Here is a 14,026-nt window from a genome sequence, read left to right on the forward strand (position 1 = left end):
ATGAATATGCATTATATTCTTTGGATAAGGATCATGATTAATAATTTTGATTTCCAAATAAACCCCCAAATCACATTCTAGTCCACACCTTGGAATTACAGGAGGTTTACATGGTAATAGCAAAACCACCTACCTCCAATTTTGCGAGATGTAGAGCCTCCTTACATTCTTTAGAGTTTTGCACATGTCCGAGGTGTGTGATATTCTGTGAATTGTCTTCTTATCACACTAGATGTCTGCCATTTTCCTTCTCTGCTGCTCCATCTCACTGTGGTGGTGTCTTCAGCTCCTTATTTTATCAGGAGAGGTTGTCTACCTCCAGGGTGCACCAAACAGTCCCTCACCGCTGCTGACATTGCCAAGCCATCATGTCCCAGAGCCCCCAGGTCATACCTTGTCTCTGCCCCAATACTAATGCTGCTAATGGTTGATATCCCAAAGCCCAGTGAAGCAATTAGCAGAAGCAAAACAAATGGAAAACAAATTTTGCTTACTCATTCATATCTCATGTGGCCTGGGCTAGAGAACCACCAAAGTGACAGGCCCAGGTAGTGTGAATGCAGCCGGCCTTCCTCCGCACCAACCAACCTCTCTAAAACCCAGTTGTCTGCCCCTCTTTGTCTTCCCTTAGGAGGAAATCTCCCTTAGGAGGTGCCTCTCTCCTTCCTGTGAAGACTGGCTCCAGATGTATGAGGCCCTAGAGACAGTCCTAGCTTGGGGCCCACTTGGGATCCCCACTGTGAACATCTGTATGTGGAAAATGTGGTTCAGGGAATTTATGGGCTTGTTCAATATTCCCAAGTTCCTTAGTAGTAGAGATGTAACCAGAGTTTGGGTATTCTGACTCCCAATTCAGAAGAGTATTCTTCTGTTCATTCAGGTATCCACTCAATAAGTATGTATTGGGGTCTGGTTTTGTGCCAGCCACTCTGAGAGGTAATGTTCTATGACACACACAGGACCCTTAGGGCTCACACTTTAATGGTGTGGTAAGTCCATTACAAATGGTGGGATAAGTCCTCTGTAGGGGGAAGTCAAGGTGGGAGTTCACTGGAGGGGCCACTCACCTAGGAGGGGCTCCCAAGACAAGAAAGCTGAGCCTGAAGGACAAGGCCAATGTAACCAGGCTAAGAAAGAAAGTTGACTTGTGGGCAGTAGGCTGAGGGCTTGGGGAGGATCGGTGTTTTGACTTAGTAAGTTGGAAGGCAACTGAGCTCTAAACTTTCTTGCCAATAAAATTATATTTTCCCCTTAGAAGTTAAGTGAATATCCATTTTCTTTTTCTTAGTAATCACACAGAACTTACTTGAGAATTTGTTAGAATGAGGGAAAGAGGGCAGGAGTTCAGTTAATGCGAGGGGTAGGAGTGGAAGTGAGATTGTGACTTCCAATAAGCTAAGCAAAAGCAATATGAAATAACCCAGGGGGAGAGCAGTCCAGTTCTTCTGAAACTTGACATTTGTATAATGGAGGATGCTTTTAAGAAAACAAATCTTCCTTTTGCAATTCCTTCAAAGACATATGACCCCAGGAAGACACTGCAGTCTGGAACGGTCTTTTGGAAATGAATGGTCCTTCCGTGTAACGCTGATTAGCATCCATGCCCCCGCCTAATGATGCCATTTCAGGGACAGTACTAACAACAGCGTAACATAAACCTTGGGCTGAAGGCCTTGAATTTCTTATTGTCTTAATTTCAAAATGTTCTCTACTTGAGTGGTCTTAGGAGTTTGAAGAAGGGAAAAGGAGAAGGGGAAAGTAATAAAGATTTGTTTTTCTGGTATGGGAACGTGTTTGTGCATATGTTGACTCTTAAAACCACAGTCCACTAAGGGAGGCTTTTCTCGGTCAATCTTTGTACTGTGTGTTCTGGGAAGATTTCAGCACCTTCTTAGCAAACAATTGCCACATAAACCCACTGTGAATGGCCAGAGAGGACGTGGTCTTTCAGCACTATTATCTAAAAAACACTGCCAAGGAACTTCCTGCATTAAGGGAAATGGACAAATTAATCTTCGTAGGGAGACACGACCTCTCTGTTTGTCACAAGTGTTTGTTTGGGAACCCAGCTCTCCCAAGAGGGACTGGGAAGTGGAGGGGAAAGGGGAGCAGGGCAAAATGGGGTTGGGAGAGTGTGTACTTTAGACTGGCTCTAGAGAAAAGAAGAATCTTGATGTATATGCTGATTTCTGCAGCACCAGTTTTCTACCACACTCTTGTGTGGTTTATTTCAATCAATTGCTCTGATGTCTGCAACACGGAGTTGGGAAGACATGGGCACCAGTTCCCACAGGCCACAGATTCCCAGATGTAAACTTTCTGCCTTCTGCTTGAAGTGTCTGGGTGGAGCTCCCAGAACAGAGCTTTGTTTCAGTGTGTCTCAAATGCAAAAAGCAGGTGCTTTGTTTGGCCTTCAGCACCTGCAATAACATGCAGAGCATGGAATTCAGTTCCCACATGCTCTTGAGTTAAATTTCCTGGATTAAAGGAGATTCAGACCCTGGTGAGTAAGGCTGGCCGGGATTTCGTGAATTCCAGATAGGATCCTGGCATCTTCTTCATCAAATTCTGCTATTAGCAGCTGCTGCCTGCAGAGGTGGAGATTTCCCAAGAAGAAACTCAAGCCTAGAGAAAAGAAAAAATAAGAACTCTGTCACCTTCTACCAGGGACTGCGGAAAGTACAGTTTACTTTTGGTAGAATGTGATTAAAGAAATGTTTCCAACGCAAAACTGTGGTTGATTGATGGGTAGACATCACTTATTTATATTTTAAGAGTATGTGTAACTTGCACCACAAATGTTTTTAAGAAATTGATGTGCACACTTGGCTTCTCTTCCTCTCTCCCTTCCTTCCTTTCTTCCTTCCTTCCTTCCTTCCTACCTACCTATTGAGTAATTACAAGTTCTACGCTATGTTCTGGGGTAAAATAATAAATAATACAAATAGGATATGGAGTCTACATTGAAGGAGTTCACAGTCAAGGAGGCACTCATGCAGACACCTGCCAGAAGTACTATATTTCAGGCTAAGCTAGGTAAAAATCATGGAAAGAGTATAAATTGTGGCTGGAACAAAGGGACAAAAAAGGAAAATCAGAGCAGAATTTGTGAAGCCATAACCCAGAAACTGAAAATATGAGAATCCTGAAGACTGAAAGAGTTGGGCAGTGTGTGGGCAGTGTGAGAAGGCATGGGTGGAAGCCCACGAGTTGGTCCAAGTGATGCAAGGAGTCCAGCCTGTTTGGAGATTTGGTGACAAGAACTGGAAAGGATGCTCTGTGTGCAGATACCAGGAGAAACCTTATTATGGGAAATCTTGAAAAACAACCCAGGTTAGGGGATGGGGAGAAGATGGCGGCATGAGTAGGGTGGCAGAAATTGCCTCCCAAAACCATATATATTTTGAAAATACAGCAAATACAATTACTTCTAAAAGAGAGGCCAGAAGATACAATACAATAGCCAGGCTACATCTACATCTGCAAGAACTCAGCATCCCACAAAAAGGGTAAGATTCAAAGCTGTGACCTGGTAGGAGGAAAAGAAACAGAGTGGGGAGGGAGTGGAAACACAGGACTGCTAAATAACCAGCCCTGGTGATCTGCACCGGGAGTACAGACACACATCGCATGGTGTACTGGATATTAGAGAAACAGAAAAGTAAAATCCGAGATGGAGACTGTGAGCAGGTCCCCACAACCAGCTCCCCAGGGGAAAAAAGAAAAGCTGGCATTTTAAAAGTCTTAAAAGAACAACGGTATAACAGGTAGACAAAATCATCGTGGCACACCCAGCCCAGCAGGCTGGGAATCTTATGGAACTTCATGCGCCCTAACCCTCTGGGAGGCAGCGCAGCTCTGAAGCTCCTCACAGTGATAAGCAGCCTGCTGTTCATTCCCCCACCCACTGGCACTGCGAGCAAACCAGCTGATGAGCCATTGCTGCCAATCAGCTGGAGAAGAGGGGTGTGGAGGGGGGGATAGCCCTGCCTGCAGCAACCACACAGAGTCTTCTCCCAAAAGGCAGCTACCTGGGCCAAACAAACAGGCTGTGCCCAGTGTGCAGCTAGCCGGCACAGGGAGAGCAAGTGGGGGCCAAGTCCAGAAGGCATGAAGGGGTACCACTCTCACAGGAGAATATATGCTATGTGCTTGCAAACCCCAGCAGTGTGATAAGCTACCCGAGGGCTGCCCTGCCCACGGCAGCGAAGGGGATTAACCCAGAGACTGCTCACTGTGTGTGGGAAACTGACACAGGCAGGGGAGAAGGACAAGGTAACCAGGAAGCAGGAAGGGACTTTGTTCTTCCAGCTGACACACACGCCACTTGCCAGTGATCACTTCTGTTGTGATGAAAAGGCAGAAAAATCTGGTCCAGTCAAAAGTCACTCAAACAATGTGAGAGAGAGGGCCTAGTGAGATAGACATAACCAATCTTCTAGAAAAAGAATTCAAAATAAAAGTTATAACCTTGCTGATGGAGCTGCATAGAAATATGCAAGAGCTAAGAGATGAAGTCTGGAGGGAGATTACAAAAATGAAACAATCTCTGGAAGGACTTAAGAGCAGACTGGATGAGGTGCAAGAGACTGTTAATGGAATATAAATCAGAGAACAGGAATACAGAGAAGCTGAGGCAGAGAGAGATAAAGGATTTCCAGGAATGAAAGAATATTAAGAGAACTGTGTGACCAATCCAAAAGGAAAAATATTTCCATTATAGGGGTACCAGAAGAAGAAGAGAGAGAAAAAGGGATGTAAAGTGTCTTTGAAGAAATAATTGCTGAAAATTTCCCTAAGCTGGGGAAGGAAATAGTCTCTCAGATCATGGAAGCCCACAGATCTCCCAACACTAGGGACCAAAGGAGAACAACGCCAAGACATAGAATAATTAAAATGGCAAAGATCAAAGACAAGGACAGGGTATTAAAGGCAGCTAAAGAGAGAAAAAAGATCACTTACAAAGGAAAACCCATTAGGCTATCATCAAACTTCTCAACAGAAACCTTATAGGCCAGAAGAGAATGGCATGACATATTTAATGCAATGAAACAGAAGGGCCTTGAACCAAGAATACTGTATCCAGCAAGATTACAATTAAATTTGAAAGAGGGATTAAACAATTTCCAGATAAGCAAAAGTTGAGGGAATTTGCCACCCAGAAGCCACCTCTACAGGGTATTTTGAAGGGAATGCTCTAGATGGAAGTACTCCTAAGGCTAAATAAATGTCACCAGAGAAAACAAAATCACAGCAAAGAAAGCAGACCAACCAAATATTAACTAAACGCAAAAAATAAAATCAACTATCCACAAAAGCAGTCAAAGGAAACACAAAAGAGTACAGAATAGAACATCTAACATATAAAGGGTGGAGGAGGAAGAATAAGAAGGGAGAGAAATAAAGAATCATCAGACTGTGTTTATAATAGTATAATAAGTGAGTTAAAGTTAGATGGTTAGGTAGTAAGGAAGCTACCCTTGAACCTTTGGTAACCACAAATCCACAGCCTGTAATGGCAATAAGTATATACCTATTGAAAATCACCCTAATGTAAATGGACTGAATACACCAATCAAAAGACACAGAGTAATAGAATAGATAAAAAAAGCAAGACCTATCTATATGCTGCTTACAAGAGTCTCACCTCAAACCCAAAGACATACATAGACTAAAAGTCAAGGGATGGAAAAAGATATTCCATGCAAACAATAGGGAGAGAAAAGCAGGTGTTGCAGTACTAGTATCAGACAAAATAGACTTCAAAACAAAGATAATAACAAGAGATAAAGAAGGACATAGCATAATGATAAAGGGGCCAGTCCAACAAGAGGATATAACCATTATAAATATCTATGCATCCAACACAGGAGCACCAATATATGTGAAACAAACACTAACAGAATTAAAGGAGGAAATAGAATGCAATGCATTCATTTTCAGAGACTTCAACACACCACTCACCCCAAAGGATAGATCCACCGGGCAGAAAATAAGTAAAGACACAGAGGCACTGAACAACACTCTAGAACAGATGGACCTAACAGACATCTACAAAACCCTACACCCAAAAGCAGCAGGATACGCATTCTTCTCAAGTGCACATGGAACATTTTCCAGAAGAGATGACATACTAGGCCACAAAAAGAGCCTCAGTAAATTCAAAAAGATTGAAATTCTACCCTTTCAGATCACAAAGGTATAAAACTAGAAATAAATTGTACAAAGAAAACAAAAAGGCCCACAAACATATGGAGGCTTAACAACATGCTCCTAAATAATCAGTGGATCAAATGACAAAATTAAAACAGAGTTCAAGCAATATATGGAGGACAAATGATAACAACAGCACAATGCCCCAACTTCTGTGGGATGCAGCGAAGGCAGTTCTAAGAGGAAAGTATATAGCAATGCAGGCCTATTTAAAGAAGGAAGAACAATCCCAAATGAAGAGTCTAAAGTCACAATTATTGAAACTGGAGAAAGAAGAACAAATGAGGCCTAAGGTCAGCAGATGGAGGGACATAATAAAGATCAGAGAAGAAATAAATAAAATTGAGAAGAATAAAACAATAGAAAAAATCAATGAAACTAAGAGCTGGTTCTTTGAGAAAATAAACAAAATAGACAAACCCCTAGCTAGACTTATTAAGATAAAAAGGGAATCTACACACATAAGCAGAATCAGAAACGCGAAAGGAAAAAAATCATGATGGACACCACAGAATTACAAAGAATTATTAGAGAATAGTATGAAAATCTATATGCTAACAAGCTGGATAACCTAGAAGAATTGGACAACTTTCTAGAAAAATACAACCTTCCAAGACTGACCAAAGAAGAAACAGAAAATCTAAACAGACCAATTACCAGCAACGAAATTGAATTAGTAGTCAAAAAGTTACCCAAGAAAAAAATTCCCAGACCAGATGGATTCATCGCTAATTTTTATCAGACATATAGAGAAGACATAATACCCATTCTCCTTAAAGTTTTCCAAAACACAGAAGAGGAGGGAATACTTCCAAACTCATTATATGAAGCCAGCAGCACTCTAATACCAAAACCAGGCAAAGACCCCACCAAAAAAGAAAATTACAGACCAATATCCCTGATGAACATAGATGCAAAAATACTCAACAAAATTTTAGCAAACCAAATTCAAAAATACATCAAGAGGATCATACACCATGATCAAGTGGGATTCATCTCAGGGATGCAAGGATAGTACATCATTTGAAAATCCATCAACATCATCCACCACATCAACAGAAAGAAGGACAAAAGCCACATGATCATCTTCATAAATGCTGATAAAGCATTCGACAAAATTCAACATCCATTCATGACAAAAACTCTCAAAAAAATGGGTATAGAGGGAAAGTACCTCAACATAATAAAGGCCATATATGACAAACCCATAGCCAACATCATACTTAACAGTGAGAAGTTGAAAGCTTTTCACCTAAGATCGGGAACAAGGCAGGGATGACCACTCTCCCCACTTTTATTCAACACAGTACTGGAGGTCCTAGCCTCAGCAATCAGAAAAAAACAAAGAAATAAAAGGCATCCAAATTGGTAAGGAAGAAGTCAAACTATCACTATTTGCAGATGACGTGATATTGTACATAAAAAAGCCTAAGACTCCACCCAAAAACTACTAGAACTAAGATCTGAATTCAGCAAAGTTATGGGATACAAAATTAATACACAGAAATCTGTTGCTTTCCTGTACACTAACAATAAACTAGTAGAAAGAGAAATCAGGAAACAATTCCATTCACAATTGCATCAAAAAGAATAAAATACCTAGGAATAAAACTAACCAAGGCAGTGAAAGACCTATGCCCTGAAAACTACAAGACATTCCTAAAAGAAATTAAAGAGGACACTAATAAATGGAAATTCATTCCATGCTCTTGACTAGGAAGAATTAAAACAGTCAAAATGGCCATCCTGCCTAAAGCAATCTACAGATTCAATGCAATCCCTATCAAAGTACCAACAGCATTCTTCAACAAACTTGATCAAATAGTTTTAAAATTCATGTGGAACCACAAAAGACCCCGAATAGCCAAAGCAATCCTGAAAAGGAAGAATAAAGCTGGGGGATATCACTTCCCAACTTCCAGCTCTACTACAAAGCCACAGTAATCAAGACAATTTGGTATTGGCACAAGAACAGACCCACAGACCAGTAGAACAGAATAGAGAGTCCACATATTAACCCAAACATATATGGTCAATTAATACATGATTAAGAAGCCAAGGATATACAATGAGGAAATGACAGCCTCTTCAACAACTGGTGTTGGCAAAACTGGACAGCTACATGTAAGAGAATGAAACTGGATCACTGTCTAACCCCATACACAAAAGTAAATTCAAAATGGATCAAAGACCTGAATGTAAGTCATGAAACATAAAACTCTTAGGAAAAAACATAGGCAAAAATCTCTTGGACATAAACATGAGCAACTTCTTCATGAACATATCTCCCCAGGCAAAGGAAACAAAAGCAAAAAAGAACAAGTGGAACTATATCAAGCTGAAAAGCTTCTGTACAGCAAAGGACAACATCAATGGAATAAAAAGGCATATTACAGTATGGGAGAATATATTCATAAATGACATATCTGATAACACCCAAAACATATAAAGAGCTCACACACCTCAACAAACAAAAAGCAAATAATCCAATTAGAAAATGGGCAGAGGAGCTGAACAGACACTTCTCCAAAGAAGAAATTCAGATGGCCAACAAGCACATGAAAAGATGCTCCACATCACTAATCATCAGAGAAACGCAAATTAAAACCACAATGAGATATCACCTCACACCAGTTAGGATGGTCAACATCCAAACGACAAGCAGCAACAAATGTTGGTGAGGATGTGGAGAAAGGGGAACCCTCCTACACTGCTGGTGGGAATGTAAATTAGTTCAACCATTGTGGAAAGCAATATGGGGGTTCCTCAAAAAGCTCAAAATAGAAATACCATTTGACCCAGGAATTCCACTCCTAGGAATTTACCCTAAGAATGCAGCAGCCCAGTTTGAAAAAGATAGATGCACCCCTATGTTTATCGCAGCACTATTTACAGTAGCCAAGAAATTGAAGCAACCTAAGTGTCCATCAATAGATGAATGGATAAAGAAGAGGTGGTATATATACACAATGGAATACTATTCAGCCATAAGAAGAAAACAAATCCTACCCTTTGCAACAACACAGATAGAGCTAGAGGGTATTATGCTCAGTGAAATAAGCCAGGCAGAGAAAGACAAATATCAGATGATTTCACTCATTTGTGGAGTATAAGAACAAAGAATAGACTGAAGGAACAAAACAGCAGCAGAATCACAGAACTCAAGAATGGACTAACAGTTGCCAAAGGGAGAGGGACTGGGGAGGATGGGTGGGAAGGGAGGGATAAGTGGGAAAAAGGGGCATTACGATCAGCACACATGGTGTGGGGGGCAGCACGAGGAGAACAGTGCAACACAGAGAAGACAAGTAGTGATTCTATAGCATCTTACTTTGCTGATGGACAGTGACTGTAATGGGGTATGTGGTGGGGACTTGATAATGGGGGGAGTCTAGTAATCATAATGTTGTTCATGTAATTGTAGATTAATGATACCAAAGTAAAAAACAAAAACAAAAAACAACACCCCAGGGTGTCAGCAGTAAAGAGCTATTTGTATGTTTTTTAACTTGGTAGTGATATGATTCTTTCTGGATTATGTATTGTTTTGCTTTGTTTTGTTTTTAAGGCTCACTCTAAGGTTCTGTCTGAGGAATGAATTAGAGGATCAGAATCTGGGGTGATGAGGGCAGTTGGAAGAACAGGGCTATGAGTTGTGATGACACTATGGACCTTGGGGTCATAACAAGGACAGACCGAGCAGGAAGGAACTCAGGCGTGTTAAGGAGATGGAATGTCTGGACTCTGTCATCACTGAGATGCAGGTGAAGGAATGGTTTAAGCTGCCTCACAGGTATCTTGATGGGGGGTGAGGGCTCAGGCAGGTATTCACTGAATAGCAATTAGAAAGGGGACCCAAGTACAAGGTCAGAATTGGAAGAAAGGCAACTAAACCCAGCGAAACTTAGAGAATAAAGTACACCAACAAGGATTACTGTATAAAATACTTTGAGATATTCAGGATTTAAGATATGATAAAAAATGACATCATGAATTCACATAGTAATTATTCATTTACAAAACACATACATTATCTAACTTTGGTTTTGACTTTTACATGCACTGAGAGGAGAAAGGATGGGGCTATAAAACCAGTGTTAGAAAACAGAGTAAATGAAATTCAGAGTGACTGACAGGCATGTTCAAGATCACACAGCTGTAGCGGAGATGAGGCAAAGAGCCAAATTATGCATCTATGTCCTAGTGCAGGGATAGAAGCACAGACTGAACACCTGTAGAGCTTCATTTTCCTTTTCCTCTAGAATTATTTTTGCCATTGGCACTGTAAAGATATCTCCAGTTTCCGGATTTGGGGGCAGTTTCTCCATGGGGTCTCTACATCACTCACTGGAAATTTAAGGTCTTACTTGAGTTGCCTAAAACTATGTCTAGGCGAGGAAGGCTTGATATTCCATGAGCTTGAATGATCCATTATCTTACAGGGTTCTGAAGTACTAGCCACCCCATTTATCATCGTAAGGCCTGAAACTGAAGAGTAATAGGCAAATATATTGTCATCTTTTCCTTTCTATGGAAAATGGGAAACAAAACCCAGAAAACTTACTATATTTCCTCAGGTCAAATGACAGACACTGACCCTTGGCATTCAATTCATCTAGCTCCAAAACAAACACAGAATGATGTGAGCCTGCAGAAAGCATGCCAAATTAGGCATATCAACCTTTTTCTTGCCTAGAAAAGGACAATTTTTCCTACTATTCTAGGTAGGACTCTGGACGAGAAAATAAAAGCTCTACTATAAATTAAAGAGTGAAGAATGCAAGGAAGGTGCTTTGCAGCTGCTCAGAAAATCATATACAGTTGGAACATCTGTATCAATGTTAGCTTTCTTCTGTCAATTATACTGATCCACAGCTTCCTTCTAGGCTTACTATACTCTTTGCTCATTGGTTGCAATTGAGGGAAATGTCTCTTCACATATTATTTAAGTAGGTGGAGAAAAAAAGGTATCATGATTCCTCTCTTCTCTGAACAGAGGAAAACACCCTTGACTTATTTGCACAGCAAAGTCTAGCCTTGGAAGTATATGTTGCCATTCAGTACACCTTCAGTGTCAAACTGAAGTTAAAAAGTGATGGAGTTCAGAAAAAGTAAAAGCATTTGGCACAACTGACCCCTGGTTCCTCCTCCTTCAAATGTTTGTTTTCCCCTGGTGCCCAGGACACACTTCTCTCTTGCTTTGCTCCTTTCTCCCAGACACACTCATAAAATAGAAGCTCTTCATCTGTCCCCCTCTTCCTGACCTCAACCTCAAGTCTCACTGCTTCGCCCTCTCTCTTTACTTTCTTATTCTTACCTCAGGTAACTCTATGCGATCCCATGCTTTAGTTAGCCTCTTTAGCCTAATGAATACCAAAATTACATCACCAGAGCTGTTCTTTCCTGCAAAATCTATATTGGTACAACTAATAGCCAACCTGACATCTCCACTCAGGTATTTACCAGCATCTAAAACTCAACATGTCAAGACACACTCTTGATGCCCACTCAGTCCTATCTCCAAGCTCATGCCTCTTCCCATTCCCCTATGATTTCAAGCAGCATCACCATATCTTTATTCTTTCAGGGGTTTAGGGCAAAACCCTAGGAATCACCTTCATTGTCTATTTTTCTATCATCTCACATCCACTCCATCAGCAAATCTGTCTGCTCCACCTTCACAATGCATCCCAAAGCCAGTTGCCTCTCTATCACTCTTGCAGAGGTTATTGCAATCAACTCCCAGCTTGCTCCGTCTTCCTCTCTTGTCTCCCTAAGCCTATCATCCCTCCACCCAACAAAGGTATTATTTTAAAATTTAAATGGAATCATGTGATCCTCTCAGGATACAATGCACACTCTGTTGCATAATCTTCTACTTGATCTGGTATCTGCCTTCTTCTCTGATTTCATCTCCTGACACTGTGCTCTTCTTGCTCTACTCTGACCACACTTCCTTACAGTGCCCTGCATACCCCAGCACCGCTTACTGCAGGGCCTTTGCACGTGCTGTTCCTCTCCTTGGAATTTTCTTCCTGCAGTTATTTACATAGCTCAGTTCTTATCCCTAAAGTTTTGAGTTAAATGTTACATTCTCAAAGGGCCTTTTTTCATACCCAACCCTTTTGCTCTCTATAATCTGCTGTATTTTTTCTTGAAAACACTGTCTTGATACAGAAATTGTATGTATCAATTTTTGTTAGTTTACTATTTTTGTTGTTTCTTTCTCCCTATGTTCATAGGAATTGTGTTTCTTTTGTATTGTCTATGTATCCTCAATACCTATAAAGGCCCCTGGACACACAGTAGGCACTAAACATTTGATGAGTGAGTTGACAAATGAGTGCATCTACAAGATTTAACCTACCTAGTAAACAAGGCCTCCTCATTTCCTATTTGTGTAGATTAAGCTGTGTGTGTGTGAGTGTGTGTGTGTGTGCTATTCAAGCTAATGTAGGGAAATTATTGATCTCAACATTTACAACTAACTCACATAATTAGTTGGAGAAAGTATCTCTTCCAAACATTGACTGGATGGCATAAACATCTACTTATACTGCTGTCAATATTAGCAAGCAAGGTGTGGAATGACTTTCTCCAGAATCTTCTAGCTGAGAAGGCAGATATTTGCATGGCCTGATATGCTTGGGTGTGTACTTATTTTCCTCTCATCCAAGGAAGGGTGACTGAGTGCCAACTATATGCCAGCCACTACGATAAATACAAAGACATGCAGTGGAAAAAAAGCAGACAAAACCCTGCCCTCATGCTCCTAGCAAGGAAGCCAGATACTGAAGAAATAATTACAAAAAGGAAGAGAAATGTGAGAATCATAGAACAGTCTAGGAAACCATATGCCCACATTTATATAAGGAAAATGCAGCTTACGGAGAAAGTATGGCTAACTCCAGGCTCACTACCAGTTTATAGCTTCAATCTTAATCAGCTATTTATTAGTTTTTTTCTCTAATTAGGAGATGTACATTCTGGTTTGGCCAGAACAATGCTGGTTTATCCCTTCACTAGAGTTATCAGTTTCTCCCTCCTTTCATTCTCATATGAATCCTAGTTTGGATAACATGGCATCGTAACTGTCACACTGCCTATACGGGAACAGAATGCAGGGCACTAAAAGGAGCTGCCACACCCATTGATTTGACTGGGAAACCAGTCTTACCCCTTGTGTGAAAATTGATATATTTGAGTTCATATGAGCCTAACAATAGTTATTTAGACTACAAATCAATCTTGGAGAATCCACCACTGCTGAGCTAAGAGAACACCTCCCAGTAGGATTTTAACTGTATGGGAATTAATTGATCCTGTTCCTAAGAGTTCTGAGCCTGAGATCCCTGTAGAGAAGCACAAGCAGTCACAGCCAAACCAGAGGGAGTCAGGGGAATGACAGAGACAATAAAGTATAGGCTGCAAATGGAAACACTGCAGAGAAGCAAAATGACCAGGTCATGAGGGCTGCTGTTCTATCATCAACATCAAATAATATTTTATTTCTCTTTGAAGCATACTGCCCAAATGCTAACATTTTCCTTGTTTTGCTAATTCCCTGTATTTTTTCACAAACTGAAACTACATGGTATGTTTATAGGTTATGTCTACTCTCTCAGTGCCTCTCTGTATTATGCAAACTGGGGAACATCCAAGTCTCCAGATGCTACATTATAGAGTTTGAGCCACATTCTACAAGTACAACAGAGGCTAAGGATTAGTTATGACTTGGAAAGTTGACCCAGGATCATGTCAGCTGGGGTTCACTTAACCCTCACATTATCCTGTAGGTGGAGACTGGCCTAGA

At 40.8% G+C, this 14,026-nt stretch overlaps 1 long non-coding RNA gene across 8 annotated transcripts in view; it reads right to left on the reverse strand.

Moving 5' to 3' along the window:
• LOC108391860 (uncharacterized) overlaps positions 1-14,026 on the reverse strand; it is a 109,652-nt gene that overhangs the window by 51,271 nt on the left and 44,355 nt on the right. For all 8 annotated transcript variants that reach the window (XR_012125467.1, XR_012125468.1, XR_012125463.1 and 5 more), the window contains one exon: positions 134-2,625. This is a non-coding gene — a long non-coding RNA (uncharacterized lncRNA). The remainder of the gene's footprint in view (positions 1-133; positions 2,626-14,026) is intronic.

The sequence above is a fragment of the Manis javanica genome, chromosome 15 (assembly GCF_040802235.1).
Source record: "Manis javanica isolate MJ-LG chromosome 15, MJ_LKY, whole genome shotgun sequence".
NCBI classification, from domain to species: Eukaryota; Metazoa; Chordata; class Mammalia; order Pholidota; family Manidae; genus Manis; species Manis javanica.